This window comes from Carettochelys insculpta, chromosome 6, assembly GCF_033958435.1.
Source record: "Carettochelys insculpta isolate YL-2023 chromosome 6, ASM3395843v1, whole genome shotgun sequence".
NCBI classification, from domain to species: domain Eukaryota; kingdom Metazoa; phylum Chordata; order Testudines; family Carettochelyidae; genus Carettochelys; species Carettochelys insculpta.
In genome coordinates, this window is record NC_134142.1 from 107,994,491 (window position 1) to 108,009,550 (window position 15,060).

General features: G+C 44.6%; 1 protein-coding gene across 3 annotated transcripts in view; it reads left to right on the forward strand.

The window, feature by feature from the left end:
- Positions 1-8,774: 8,774 nt before the first annotated feature.
- The window catches only part of OSBPL5 (oxysterol binding protein like 5), a 243,061-nt gene continuing 236,775 nt past the window's right edge, over positions 8,775-15,060 (forward strand). For all 3 annotated transcript variants that reach the window (XM_074997785.1, XM_074997784.1, XM_074997786.1), the window contains exon 1: positions 8,775-9,239. The gene's annotated coding sequence lies outside the window, so the exon portion shown is untranslated. The remainder of the gene's footprint in view (positions 9,240-15,060) is intronic.

Below are 15,060 nucleotides of genomic sequence, written 5' to 3' on the forward strand. Positions count from 1 at the left end.
ATGGATCAGAAACCCAGTTGCCCTTCAGCAATTTTCTAGGCATCAGAGAATATTATGGTAACTCTTTAACTTGGAGGTCTTCTGAATCCCTGTGGCAATAGCAGGTGTTCTGTGTTCTCTTCGTGAGTGGCACCTACAATAACATAACAGCCTCAGGATTAATTATAACAGTCAAGCAGATTCTTATCCTAATCTCTGCTGGAGACAGAGAATGAATTTAAGTTCTGAAAGTAAGAGGTGCGAGGTTACAGTAATTTAATGTATTGCCTGTGAAAAGATAAAGTAGTCAAAAATAAGAACAAAGCCATCTGATAATGACTGGAAGCAGCAACAGTCACAGAAATATGGCTTAGTGCTATTGTAAAGCTAGAGATGGATCAGATTTGTAAACTTCCAACCTGACTGGCCTACCAATCACAGTGGCATAGGCGACAGTAGCCAGATTCAATAGCTTGAAAATCAAATTGCTAGTCTAAAAAGACAAGTAAAATGATTAATAAATCAGAACTAAGCTATATATCTGGTTTGTTAATCAAGTAATTTTATGGAGAGAGTCTTAAGTCGGTAAGTTTATGAATTATAGGTGCCTCATGATAGTACTAACCAAGTCCATTTCTACATTTTCCCTTCACAGCAGCACAACCCAGTGGCCAGATTCACTCACTGTAGCTCCCCCGACACCTCCCCCCACCCTCAGGCTGCATCCTAGGGACCTAGCAACAGAGGGTAGCCCATCACCAGGTCAGAAGGGAATTCAACCACAACACAGTGATTCAATTGATTGCAAAGTACCTCTTTGGAATGCTTCCTAACCTGTTTCCTGGGGCTGCCATTCATGGCACGTTAGGGTGGCCAGGCTCCTCAACAAAACAGGCCCTCTGGGTCACCCTGGACAGGCACTGCTTTCCTGCCTAGGCTTCAGCAGAACCCTCCACCACAGATCTTTCCATCTTTCCTTTACAGCTATCCAGCTACTGCCTTTTATATCTGGTGCCCCATTGGAGCATGCCCATCAGGGTTGTGAGAGACATGCCCTCTTCAGCCCAAAGAGTGGGATTAACCCTCTCAGTACTAATGTGGGACTGTTATGCCTGACACAACCTCCTACATCCTTCTCTGAAACATCTGGTGGTGACCACTGCCTGAGACAGGCTGCTAGACTAGATTGACCTTTGATTGGATCCAGTCTGGCAGTTCCTAAATTTCTGCATCAAAGAGAATTCAGACTTTAGGGGCTTATCAGAACCATCTCAGACTTCTGAACCTTTTTATGATTATGACATCATAAGACATTTATAATCAAATAGCACTATCCTAAATGGGGGAAGCCCCTCTGGACCAGGGCTGTGATTCAACAAGAATAACCCTTTAATTTCTTGTATAGTCCACCTTGTCCTGGACTGCTCTACTGAAGACCAGGAACTCTGGGTAATAGCTACGCTGCCAAGGCCTGTAAGGTGTAGCACAATATTTTCTAAGTTGAACCCAAGCCAACATAAACATGAGTCACTCAGGTAACATTACAGGTACATGAAGCATGGGACTCCAGAAAAATACATGAGGTAGCAATGACGTTTAAGCCAGGCATTAAAATTATGTCATCTCACAACTCAAAGGGTGAGTATAAAAAATAAAACTAGGAGCTGCCTTGTGGTACCATTTATGTAAGCATACAATTTGGGAGAAGAGTTCTTAATACTGAAATGCTTGAAAAATGGCCTGTATTTGAGAGAGAAAGCCCAATCAGGCTCTGTTATCTCTGAGGGAAACACAACAAGAGGCAGAGACACACAATGTAGTCAGTATAGCAAACATTAATATCAAAATGCAAGTTACTGTGAGACTCTGTAGCTTTGTATGATTGCACATTGCCTGCTATACTGTCACCACAATGCTGCATTTATGCTGTTCAGTATGACAAGAGACTCTCTGCAAAGCTGAATTCCCTATATTTGTCAGTTACTGCGTGGCTTGCTAAATAAAGCTCCAGTTTTCATCAACATTCATTTGGTGAAAATTTTCCTCTACCTCTTGCCGCAAGAGGCCTTGCTGTGTCTCAAGAGGCTTCAAGAGGGTTGTTTGTGGGGTTTTCCTAACTTCCCCAGAGACAAGCTCTAGCCACCTTGCAATTAAAACCCTATTTAGCAATATCATTGCTTTCCAAAATGAGAAATGTGTTAATTCTAGCATTCACTTTTGCTAGTGAACGCTGAAGACACACAATATCATTTGCTAACAAGGATTTCTCTGTCTGGCTATGGCATTAAATATTTTAGCCAATGAATTCTGCATCAGGAGACGTTTAAAGGTAAAATCATAATCTTTCTGATTCATTAATTTTGTATGTCTGTGTTTTAAAAATTATGGATAGTAAACTGATTAAATGACTCTTGGTTTTGATCCATGATCAGCAATGAGCTTAGCTTGAGGACAAATTACTTTCATTGGTGGCAAGCTCCTCTGTGGTGTCTGATCAATATGGTTATGACTGCGGAGACCTTGTGTTAATTTTACTGATATAAATGTGGCAACAGAACGGTTCTTCTCAGATTCCTTTTTAATAGGGAACTATATTTACATCTGATTATTTTTCCAGTAGCTAATCCGTTTTTTAATTACACATGGAAGCTTGTAGCATGCTTACAAATGAGGACTGTGGCCACAACTATTATTTTATTGTTCTATATTGGGTAAATAGTGAGATTAAAATACATAAAATGCAGGTCTTTTGTACAATAGGAAATGGATGGAGGTTTATATTTCACCCAAACAAAACACAGGGTGGCTGTGGAAGGGGGAAGGAGCAGAGGGAGTAGATGAGGACAAAAGGTACAGGGATCAGCAAATAAGCCTGTCGGGAGAGAGTTTTAATGGTGCATCAGATTAAATTGTAAGCAGATGAACTGAATCAAGTGTATGGTTTGTTAAAGTGCACATCCTGCCTCAGTTTTCCCTAACTTTAAAATTGGAATAATACCACATCTCCCAGGACTGGGTCAGAATAAATTTGATCATGTTTGCCTAGTGCCAAACATTGTGCTGTGGTTGTAGCAGTTTAGCTGCTAAGGATGAGATTGAAGTCAAAACTCCCAACAAATTCAGTGGAGTCAGAAATGCCTCCCAAGTCTGTCTTTTGTGTGCAGAAGGAAAGAGAAGACATTACAAACAATGGAAAACAGGGCCTGCTGCATTAAATGGGTTGGGGTGGATGGGCTGGGGCCAGAGAAGAGAGGAAGCTTGACTGTATGATAGAGACCTCTTGGTATTTCCCCTTTCACAATCCCCCTTGCAGAACATCATTGAAATTATATACAGAAATAAGTGTAAATATAGTCATATATAATAATAATTATCTGCCTCGGAGAGGTTCGGGGGCTTATTATTTAGTGTTTAGAAAACAAATTGAGTTCCTTGATTCCTGTGAGTTCCACCAGCCTCCCTCTGGCACCCCACAGCCCCATGGCCCCCTCCAACTTGCTGCATCCCTCTTCACCCTTTCCTGTCCCCATCCACATCCCATCCTGTGCACCTCTGCCCCCCGCCACTGCTCTCTGAGCCCCCTGCCACCTTTCTGCCCCACATACAGCAGCAGATGATGCCACTGCCCAGCCCAGCCCTCTGCCCAGGGTTCTCCCTTCCTCACCTGCAGACAGCAGTTCTGGAGCTGGAGCAGTTTGAGCCCAGGCCTATCTGGGGCTGGCTCCAGTCCCCAGCTGGTGCAGAAGAGCACTGGGGAAGGGCTTTCCCCATCTACACTGTCTTCACACACCCCATTGTGAGCAGCTGCAGGTCAGCCTGGGCTTCTGATGCAGATGGAGGCATCAGCAGCATGGGACCAGAAAGCCTAGCTTCAATGTATGGAGCAGCCCAGTCCCTGCCTCCTCCCACAGCAGGGGACAGAGTCCTGAAGTACAGGAGAAGGGATCAACCCCTTAGCTCCGATTAGCTGCCTGCCCAGGCTGGGGCAGAGACCAACCTCCTACTGTGGGACAGAGCCCCCTCAACCTCCTACTGTGGGACAGCAGAGAAAGTCGATCAAAGGTATGCTCTATTTGTAGCTGGAATTGCCTATGTTAGGTCAACTTTCTCCCCTAGTGTAGACCTGCCTATAACGTTACTGTTGTGAAAAAGTACCATTGTACCATCAAAGTGGTAAGCGTTATATTTTGCAGGATTGAGCTCCTAATTACCTTCAGGTAGGTTTATAGAGGTCAAAAAGGGGACCATTCTCTACTGTTGACTCCTGCATGTGTGCATAGGCCAAGTCACAATCTATCCCTCTGTCAAAAGTACTGCATACTGATGTTTTTTCATTTACAAATTTGGGTCAAATTCAGTGAAAAGTTTTGCCTGGAAAGAAAATTGAAACTACATTTCAGAAGTCAAAACATTTCAACTCTTCATATTGAAAGGCTGTTGTGTTTAGAAATGTAGCTACATTATAACAAGAAGGTAAAAAACACTGCAGACTGATGAAATAATTTTGAAAAACTGGAAAAAATATCATTCTGGGTTTCCACCGTTTGCATTTTGGTGGGAAAAACTGAAATACGTCAGTTATGTTTGGTTCAAATCAGTTAGGTGGGAAGGGGAGTTCAGCTTGGCTCCCAAATGGAAAAATCAGTTGTTTCCTCAGCTCTAGTCAGGAGAAAGCTCTGGTGATCACAGGTGTCTTTACTAACATGAGCACTATGGACCTAGTCTCGTGAGTTGGCATTGATTGCCTGTAATATGGCTGGGCTTTCTTTTTGTATGAATGGGCTAAAGACTGGAAAATGAGAGGCTGGTTTTGGTTCTGAACTATGTTGCCTGATGGCCAGGGACCTCATCTTATATTCGTTTTTCTTCTCCATGAAATTGGCTGGCAGCTCTTGAGTGTAAAGCTTGCCTAGGTAGAGAGATGGCCTTTAGGGTTGATGAAATGATTTTCCACTCATGAAGTTCTTCTAGTCATGATTTAGGCACTGATGGCTGAGGATAAAACTGATCTCTTTGCTTCAAACAGGACTGTAGGCAAATCTTTAGTTGAAGTCTGTTTCTTCTTGTGATTTCCACCATTGAAGTTCAAATCCCTTTGATCTTTCTTGATCATCAGAGAACCCTGGTGATCCACAGGGCTAATGGGAAGGGGTGTGGTGTTTAGATATCTGTGTAACTATAGCTGCTCTCAGTGTATGAGTCCAGGAGTACAGTATTCACGAATTTAAGTATGCATTAAATTGCATAATACATGTAGGAGACCTAGACTGGATTCCAGAGTGGGATTTTGGGCCATAGTACTAGAGGCATCATAGCACAAATGCTGAGATCTCCCAAAACAATGAGTTTTGGGGACTTTCCTGTCATATAAGTCAATCAGTTCTTCAAGGAATCATTTGTGTCTGGAAGTCCGTAGATTACTGGTATGTCTGTTGACTCATAAGCTAAGTAAGCCTTTAAAAAATTTTGTAGTTACTGGGGAAGTCCTGCTGAATTTAGGCCTCAGTTCAGCACAAACATGCTCAACTTAAAAATGAAAGCAATCTCATTTGCTTCAGCGAGGCTGCTCAAATGCTTAACCTTAAGTATACAAGTATCAGAGGGGTAGCCATGTTAGTCTGGATCTGTAACAGCAACGAAGGGTCCTGTGGTACCTTATAGGCTAACAGAAAATTTTGAGCATGTGCTTTCATGAGCACAGACTCACTTCATCAGATGCTGGTCATGGAAATCTGCAGAGCCAGGTATAAATAAGCCAGAGCAAGGGTGGGGATAACAAGGTTAGCTCAGTCAGGAAGGATGAGGCTTACTACCAGCAGTTGATCTGGAGGTGTGAACACCAAGGGAGGGGAAGCTGCTTTTGTATTTCGCCAGCCATTCACAGTCCTTGTTTAATCCTGAGCTGAAGGTGTCGAATTTACAGATGAATTGTAGCTCAACAATTTCTCTTTGGAATCTGGTCTTGAAATTTTTTTGCTGTAGGATAGAAACTTTTATGTCTGCTACTGTGTGGCCCGGGAGATTCATAGAATCATAGAAGAGTAGGACTGGAAGGTACCTCGAGAGGCCATCAAGTCCAGCCCCCTGCCCTCATGGCAGGACCAAGCACCCTCTAGACCATCCCTGAAAGCCATCTATCTAACCTCTTCTTAAATATCTCCAGTGATGGAGATTCTACCACCTCCCTTGGAAATTCGTTCCAGTGGTTGATCACCCTGACAGTTAGGAACTTTTTCCTAATGACCAACCTGAACCTCCCCTGCTGCAGTTTAAGTCCATTGCCTCTTGTTCTATCCTCAGAGGCAGGGTAGAACAAGTTCCCTCCCTCTGCCTTATGACACCCTTTTAGATACCTGAAAACTGCTATCATGTCCCCCCTCAATCTTCTCTTTTCCAAACTAAACAAGCCCAATTCTTTCAGCCTTTCTTCATAGGTCATGTTCTCTGGACCTTTGATCATTCTCGTTGCTCTCCTCTGGACCCTCTCCAATTTCTCCACATCCTTCCTGAACTGCGGTGCCCGGAACTGGACACAATACTCCAGCTGAGGCCTAACCAGCGCAGAGTAGAGCAGGAGAATGACTTCTCGTGTCTTGTTCACAACACACCTGTTAATGCATCCTGGAATCATGTTTGCCTTTTTCGCAACAGCATCACACTGTTGACTCATATAGTGGGCTTGTGGCCCACTATAACCCCTAGATCCCTTTCTGCTCTACTCATTCCTAGGCAGTCCTTTCCCATTCTGTATGTGTGACACTGATTGTTCCTTCCTAAGTGGAGCACTTTGCATTTGTCCTTATTAAACTTCATCCTGTTTACCTCAGCCCATTTCTCCAGTTTATCCAGATCCTTTTGAATTATGACCCTGTCCTCCAAAGACGTTGCAACCCCTCCCAGCTTGGTATCATCTGCAAACTTAATAAGTGTACTTTCTATGTCAATATCTAAATCGTTAATGAAGATTGACGTGCTCTCCTAGGGGTTTTTGTGTATTGCCATTTCTGATATCTGATTTGCGTGCATTTATTCTTTTATGTAGAGACTGTCCAGTTTGTCTGATGTATATAGCAGAGGGGCATTGCTGGCACATGATGGCATAAATTATATTGGTAGATGTGCAGCTAAATGAACCCACGATGGTGTGGCTGATCTGGTTAGGTCCTCTAATGGTGTTGCTGGTGTAGATATGGGGGCAGAGCTGGCAACGAGGTTTGTTGCATGGATGGGTCCCTGAGTTAGGGTGACTGTGGTGCGATGTATAGTTGCTGGTTAGGATTTGCTTCAGGTTGGCAGGCTGTCTGTGGGCAAGGACTGGTCTGCCTCCCAAGGCCTGTGAAAGTGGGGGATCATTGTCCAGGATGGGTTGGAAATCCCTGATGGTGCACTGTAGAGGTTTTAGCTGAGGACTGTAGGTGATGGCTAGTGGTGTTCTGTTGGTTTCTCTTTTGGGCTTGACCTGTAGTAAGAGGCTTCGTGGCACACGTCTGGCTCTGTTGATCTGTTTTTTCACTTCCTCAGGTGGGTATTGCAGTTTCAAGAATGCTTGGTAGAGATCCATGGGGGCGGGGGGGAAGAGAGGTGGTGGAGAAACCATGCCTGGAGAAACCATGCCTGCCCTGCTCCACGCTGCTCAGAAAATTGGCCACAAGGCTAGGGGCCCTGTTTGTCTTACAGCATTTGTGAGCCTGGAAATGGACAAGAGGCTTCATGTGCTGTCCCTGCCCATAGCACAATCCCATTGGCTGCTTTCTGGCCAATGGGAGATGCCTATTTTGAAGTACCTCTCTTCCTTCTCTTAGGCTTGTACCTATTCACAAAGGCACATGGCAGGCAAGCAGGGATCTTGCCTGAGAAACCTGTTTGGTTGCTGGCCAGGAGTTGACTGCATGAATCTCCTGGGCCAGGACCTGCCTCTGACAACCTGACCTTCCCTACATCTCACTCCTCTGCCCTGCCCCCCTCCCCACTTCATGCCCCTGCACTAGGTCCCAACTCCCACCTGCCCTAGATCACAGCCCAAACCTGAGCTCCAGGCCACAAGAAGCACCTCCTTCATCCAAGCTTCCTCCCAGACCCTGCACTCCCCTGCAGCCTGGGCCCTTATTCCTAGGTCTCTTGTGCACCCAGCTTCTGTACCACATTGCACACCTTCTCCATAATGTCATGGCGAGTGCAGCCCTTGACCACTTTCCCAATTCTTGGAGTGACTCCCGATCAAAAATTATTGCCCATCCCTGGTTTAAACTGTCTATTCACAGAATAAAGATCTTTGCTCTCTCTTAGCTTCCTTTTACCTTGGCCTGTCACTTCTCCCGCCTCCTCCCCCCACCCCCGCAAGTTGTTTCAGATTTTAATTAAATGCATCTTTTGGAAATTGATTGTCCAATAGGGGGTAGCATGTCCCTTGTCTGCGTAAGCCAGCTCCCATTTTCTGTTCTGCAGGCTTTCAGAGTCTGAGAGAGGGAAAGTCTCAAACTGTGGGGTAGCAGAGGAAGGTTTATTAGAGTGCCAAAACTTCATCTTCTGGGAATAATAGTCTTTGGCACTTCTGGGGCAATACGTCTTTGCTATACATGTAGCTGGCCCATGTGCCTTGTTTGATTTTTCACCTAAAGCCATTTTCCCCCTGTCGCGCCCATTCAATGGCGAGCGTGCAACGTGATTGTTAAAATCCAATCCAAAATGCGAGGATCCTGCCCGGATTTTACAGGCTTCCCCTTTTTTCCCCCTTTCTAATGTGGTTGGATAAGTCTTCTGGTATTTCCTGCAGCAGACTCCCTCAAACAGCTGTGTAGCGTTCTAATGTCAGTGCCTCGCTGCCGTTCTCTGCTGCTGTCCCTCCAAATAAGACCCAGAAGGGGCAGGTTCAGAGGCCGGCTTCTCACGCGTCCGTTGCCAAAGTGTTTTGACTGAAGGCCCTAGGGCCAGGGTAGCCACAACTGCTTGGAAGAGGCTGGGGCTGCTTGCAGCGGCCAGAGCACAGCCTACCGAGCCGAGCCTTGTGACGGTGACAGTTCGGAAGCGGAGGAGAAACGTGTCTGGCCCCCAGGAGGGGAAGGGGAGGGCTGGCAGCCACAGCCGCGCTGGGCATCGTCATGTCAGACTCACGGTGGAGATGTTTTCAGAGGAACTTTTTGCTATGGTGAGGACGCAGTAAGTGGAGATCAGGGCATGGGAAATTTGCTCCAGTGCCCTCCAGCAGGATTTTGGACAGGAGTTCTGTCGGTCTGAGCTGTCAGTGGTTACTCCCTGGGAAGGTAAGGCAAGGCATCCTTTCTGGTGCCCGAAAATGTGTGAGAGAGTGCGTCTCTTCCAGATTGCTGTGCCTTGTGACTTGGGAAGCCTTCCCTCCCCCACCAAGACCTGTGTTATTGCAAATTAGATTTTACAGTCTTGTCTCTATTAATGCAGTAGTGAGAATTGAATCCTCGTAGTGCTGGCAGTTAAATCACTGTGAACTCAACATCACATTCAGAGTCTGCTTTTCTAGAAATACAGGCACACAATGGAGCACTCAGCATTCATTGGGATTATTTTTCTTTGAAAATATGGGAATCCTCTTTATATAGAAAATAAACATTTGCAAAGAAGGCTTGGGAATATGAAATATTATGTCACTTGTAAAATGCCTCTGTTTTTTGAATGGTGCACAGGCACAAATATTTAAGTTGCACTTCACAAATATTCAATAGATAGCATAAAACATGTGCCTTGTATCCATTCCTCAGTGAATCAGACAATAAATACACCATTACTTGCTTTTGGATGCCATTATCCTCGCATGTTTGATGAATGTTGCAGTTGTTTGGGGCATTTTCTTTGCATTCATAGCAGCATAGTATCACTGTTGTCTTTCAGAGTAATACAATTTTTCCATCTCCAAGCTTGCATTTAGATATTACACTTCCAAGCAAACACTTCGTGAAACTGAGGTTTAATTTAATGTGGAGATTAATTGTCCTCCCTTAGTCATACAAAAATCCCCATTGCAATCACTAGGAATTTTGTCTGAGTTAAGAGTGTATAGAAAACAAAATCTTGTTGAAAGCCAGGACACTGTGTTAAGAAGCACATAATTACAGAACAACACAATCTTTTTTTATTGTAAATGAAATCTCATCTGACTGCGCTGTTATATGTGTTTGCTTTTGTTTTCATACATACAAATGGGAATATAATTGTTCTTAGAATCAATATCCCATGGTGGTTGTGTTTGTATAAGCACCAGAACATGGAATTTTCCTTTATGTCCGGATCACAGTTTTGTTATATCCTAGGAAACACTGTGCTGCAACTTAAATTTGTACTCATTGTAGCTGTAATTTCTGTATATAAAAGATGATAGTTTTCTTTCTGAATGTGTAATAGTCTCAGAGGGGTAGCTGTGTTAATCTGTGGCTTCACAAAAAAATCTCAAAACAAACAAGCAGTCCTGTAGCACATTAAAAGCTAACAATTTTATTTATTAGGTAATAAAGTGTGTACTCTAATGATCCATTATTATGACAGCTCTTTATTTCAAATCAGTAGCTGTAAACCTTTTTCTCTGGAATTGCAGGTTAGCTACCTATAAAATTCTATCTATCTATCAATCAACAAGAGCTAAGGAGACAAAATGAAATACATGAACTACATTAGAAGATCTTAGAATTCTCAACTAAGGAAACGATCAAAAATCCTTCAGATCTAAAATGTGTAGTGGCTAAATTTACTAACGCCTTCTGAAATGGTTCTCCAAAGTCAGCATACAGAGAAAATATCACTGTTTTTAACATGCATTTATTGCAGTTTATGATTTATCAGGAGAAGTAATGAAAAGTCAGAATACTTCACCTCTTTCTCCAACAACTAATCAATCAGAGAGTAAGCCGTGCTAGTCTATACACTATCAAAACAAAAAGCAGTCAAGTAGCACTTTAAAGACTAGCAAAATAGTTTATTAGGTGAGCTTTCGTGGGACAGACCCACTTCTTCAGACCATAGCCAGACCAGAACAGACTCAATATTTAAGACACAGAGAACCAAAAACAGTAAGCAAGGAGGACAAATCAGAAAAAGATAATCAAGGTGAGCAAATCAGAGAGTGGAGGGGTGGGGAGGAAGATCAAGAATTAGATAGAGCCAAGTATGCAGATGAGCCCCTATAGTGACTCAGAAAGTTCCCATCACAATTTAAACCATTTCTACACCCTTCTAGTTTCCATCCTGCACACGTGACTAGATCCATTGTTTACAGTCAAGCTCTTAGGTACAAGCGCATTTGCTCTGATCCAACTGACAGAGCCCAAAAACTACAAGAACTTTACCAAATATTCATAAACCTAAATTACCCACCAGGAGAAGTAAAAAAACAAATCAACAGGGCCAGACACATACCCAGAGACCAGCTACTCCAAGATCGGCCCAAAAAAGCCAAGAACACAACACCACTGGTCATCACCTACAGCCCCCAACTCAGACCACTGCAACGAATTATTAAAGACCTACAACCTATTCTTAATCAGGATGCTACACTCCAGAAGGCCCTGGGTGACATGCCTGTTCTCTCCTACAGACAAACTCCCAATCTCATGAGGATCCTCTCTAACAGCCACAGTCTATACCCCAGGAATACCAGTCCTGGAACCTTTCCCTGCAACAAAGCCCGCTGCCAGCTTTGTCCACATATCTTCTCTGGAAATACCATCACTGGACCTAACCAGGTTACTCACAGAATCACGGGCACTTTCTCATGCTCCTCTACTAACATCATATATGCCATCATGTGCCAACAATGCCCAGATGATTTGTATATTGGACAGACTTCTAACTCCCTTAGACAAAGGGTCAATGGGCACAAAACAGACATCAAAACACTCCAGATCCACAAACCAGTTAGTCAACATTTTAATGGAATGGGGCATTCTGTCAATGACCTCAAGGTATGTGTGTTACTGAAGAGAAATTTTCGCACAGTTTTAGAAAGACAAGTGGACGAGCTGACTTTTATATTCAAATTCGGCACATTAACTCATGGTTTAAATCGTGATGGGAACTTTCTGAGTCACTATAGAGGCTTGTCTGCATACTTGGCTCAATCTAATTCTTGATCTTCCCCCCCACCCCTCCACTCTCTGATTTGCTCACCTTGATTATCTTTTTCTGATTTGTCCTCCTTGCTTACTGTTTTTGTTTCTCTGTGTCTTAAATATTGAGTCTGTTCTGGTCTGGCTATGGTCTGAAGAAGTGGGTCTGTCCCACGAAGGCTCACCTAATAAACTATTTTGCTAGTCTTTAAAGTGCTACTTGACTGCTTTTTGTTTTAACTAATCAATCAAGCATTCTGAGCACCTTTTATATAATTGAACAGGCTACCAGTTTTGGCAAAGGGAATTGCGAGCTATTATAAGTGGCTTAGTTTTTTTTTAAAAATGCATTTTGTCTGGCTGGTGAGACCCTTTCTCAGTGTGCTTCCTGTAATATGAAGGCTAGTTAGATTATGGCTTTGATCCAAATACTTAAACCTGCATTTAAATTTAAACCATCACTAGTCCCAGTGAAGTAAATGGTTTTAAAGTTAAGCATGTGTTTAATTGTTTGGCGGATCAGGACCTGTTTTTGCCAATTGCTTTAATGATTAAAAGAGCTGTATAATCTGAAACTAGAAATTGAGGTCTGTGTGTGACTAGCAAATCTATAAGCTTTACCATCACACAGTCATGCCACCCAGCTTGAATTAAACTCTCCAGCCCATACACTGTTATCCCAGTGCATAGAGCAAAGGGGAGAAAAGCTGCAGAGGGTTCACCTAGTCACTGTTTTTGCACCTGTGGGGGGTGCCCTCTCCCTGCCCCATCTTCCTCCTTGACACACACATTCTCAGAAGGCAAGACCAGGCAATGGTGGAGGGAAGTGCTGGGGAGAGCTGCCCTTTGCAGCTTCTTTCCCTCACTCTCCCCACATAGGTTTTGTCTAGAGTGACCACATTGCCCCATGGCAGAGCTTTGCTGGCAATGGGAACTGACACCATGGGGTGTCAGGACGTTGGGCAGCTTCCACATGGAGGAGCTCTCCTGCAGCCGGAGCTGCTGTCCTGAGGCACAGGGCACCAGGTAACAGGGCAACCTCCTCACAGAGGAGGTCCCTGGCAGTGGGTTGCACAGGATGCCAGGGAACTTAGCAGCTGCCCTGCACTGGGGCTCAATGGCAGCAGAGGCTGTCTCCCTGAGACACTGTGTGCCGGGGAGCAGAGCCCCACAAAATATGGGACAATTTGCTCATTTTCTTAAAAAAATCTGTGGGACAGCTTAACTAAGGGACTGCCCCAGGGAAAACTGGACGAAGAATCACCCTAGCTTTTTCCCACCAAACACCTGCAGTCCTTAATGCTGCCCAAAGCAGAATTAGCTTTCCCATTAGGCTTGGTGGAATTCTGTCAGAGGCAGTGGTTTACAGAGTGCACTGGGCATGGGCAAGCAAGGGCAGCCACTCTGTCACTCTTGGGCTACGGCTACACGTGAAGCCTACATCGAAATAGCTTATTTCGATGTAGCAACATCGAAATAGGCTATTTCGATGAATAACGTCTACACGTCCTCCAGGGCTGGCAATGTCGATGTTCAACTTCAACGTTGCGCGGCACCACATCGAAATAGGCGCTGCGAGGGAACGTCTACACGCCAAAGTAGCACACATCGAAATAAGGGTGCCAGGCACAGCTGCAGACAGGGTCACAGGGCGGACTCAACAGCAAGCCGCTCCCTTAAAGGGCCCCTCCCAGACACAGTTGCACTATACAACACAAGATACACAGAGCCTACAACTGGTTGCAGACCCTGCGCCTGCAGCATGGATCCCCAGCTGCCGCAGCAGCAGCCAGAAGCCCTGGGCTAAGGGCTGCTGCCCACGGTGACCATAGAGCCCCGCAGGGGCTGGAGAGAGAGCATCTCTCAACCCCCCAGCTGATGGCCGCCATGGAGGACCCGGCAATTTCGACGTTGCGGGACGCGGATCGTCTACACGGTCCCTACTTCGACGTTGAACGTCAAAGTAGGGCGCTATTCCGATCCCCTCATGAGGTTAGCGACTTCGACGTCTCGCCGCCTAACGTCGAAGTTAACTTCGAAATAGCGCCCGACGCGTGTAGCCGCGACGGGCGCTATTTCGAAGTTAGTGCCGCTACTTTGAAGTAGCGTGCACGTGTAGACACAGCTTTGGTGAGCAGGACCCTGGAATGAATGTGAAGGTGGAACATAATACCTGATCTGGGTTTGAACTCTGTGGGAGTTGCACCATACTCCTGGTCCGTGTCGTTTTGATGGCTTGAGGCTACACCCCTGTCGTCGTTCTGCCACAGAAGGGTAAAACTTGGACTGCAAGTATCAATTCTGTCAGATTCAGCACAATAGGATGTGAACAGATACCTTAATTTAGGTTTCATTTGGAGACTGGTGGTGTTGGCCCTGTGTAAATGTACTGAGATTATGGAATGCTTTATTCAGTTTGGGTTGCACAAATACAGAAGAAAAGATTTGCTTGTGTGTTCTTTTTATGGTCCCTATGTTTAATTTCCATATGTTTTATTGAAACATTGAATCACAAGCTGTGTGTGAGGGTGGGTTGCATGGGACAGAATTTCTGTTTCTATTCCTGGGTTCTATATTTAATATGGTGCGTTACTAGACAGAGCATCAGAGAGGCCGAATCTGTCTGAACAGCCCTGGAAAAGCTTCTATTGTTTGGAATCTGCAGTACCTTCAGAATAATGCCACATTCTGCCTCTGAATACACCCCAGGGATCCTGTTGAAATCAATAGTACTTGTATGCCAGGGCAAAATTGGGTCCTGATTATTTTATATTATGTTACAGTATTTAGTGAAATCACATTGATTTAAGGTTCGGTAGACGCAGTGTCTGCGTCATCCATTCGTTGCCATTGAAGTCAATAAAAAGTCTCCCAATGGTATCCTTGGCTATTGGAACAGGCCCTCAGTCTTCTAGGGCTAGATCCTGCCAAGCTCTGGAGCTAGAACTAGGAGGCAGAGCAAACGAAGTAGCTGCCGAGTATAATGGGCATGGTGCTTACTGGCTTCTTGATA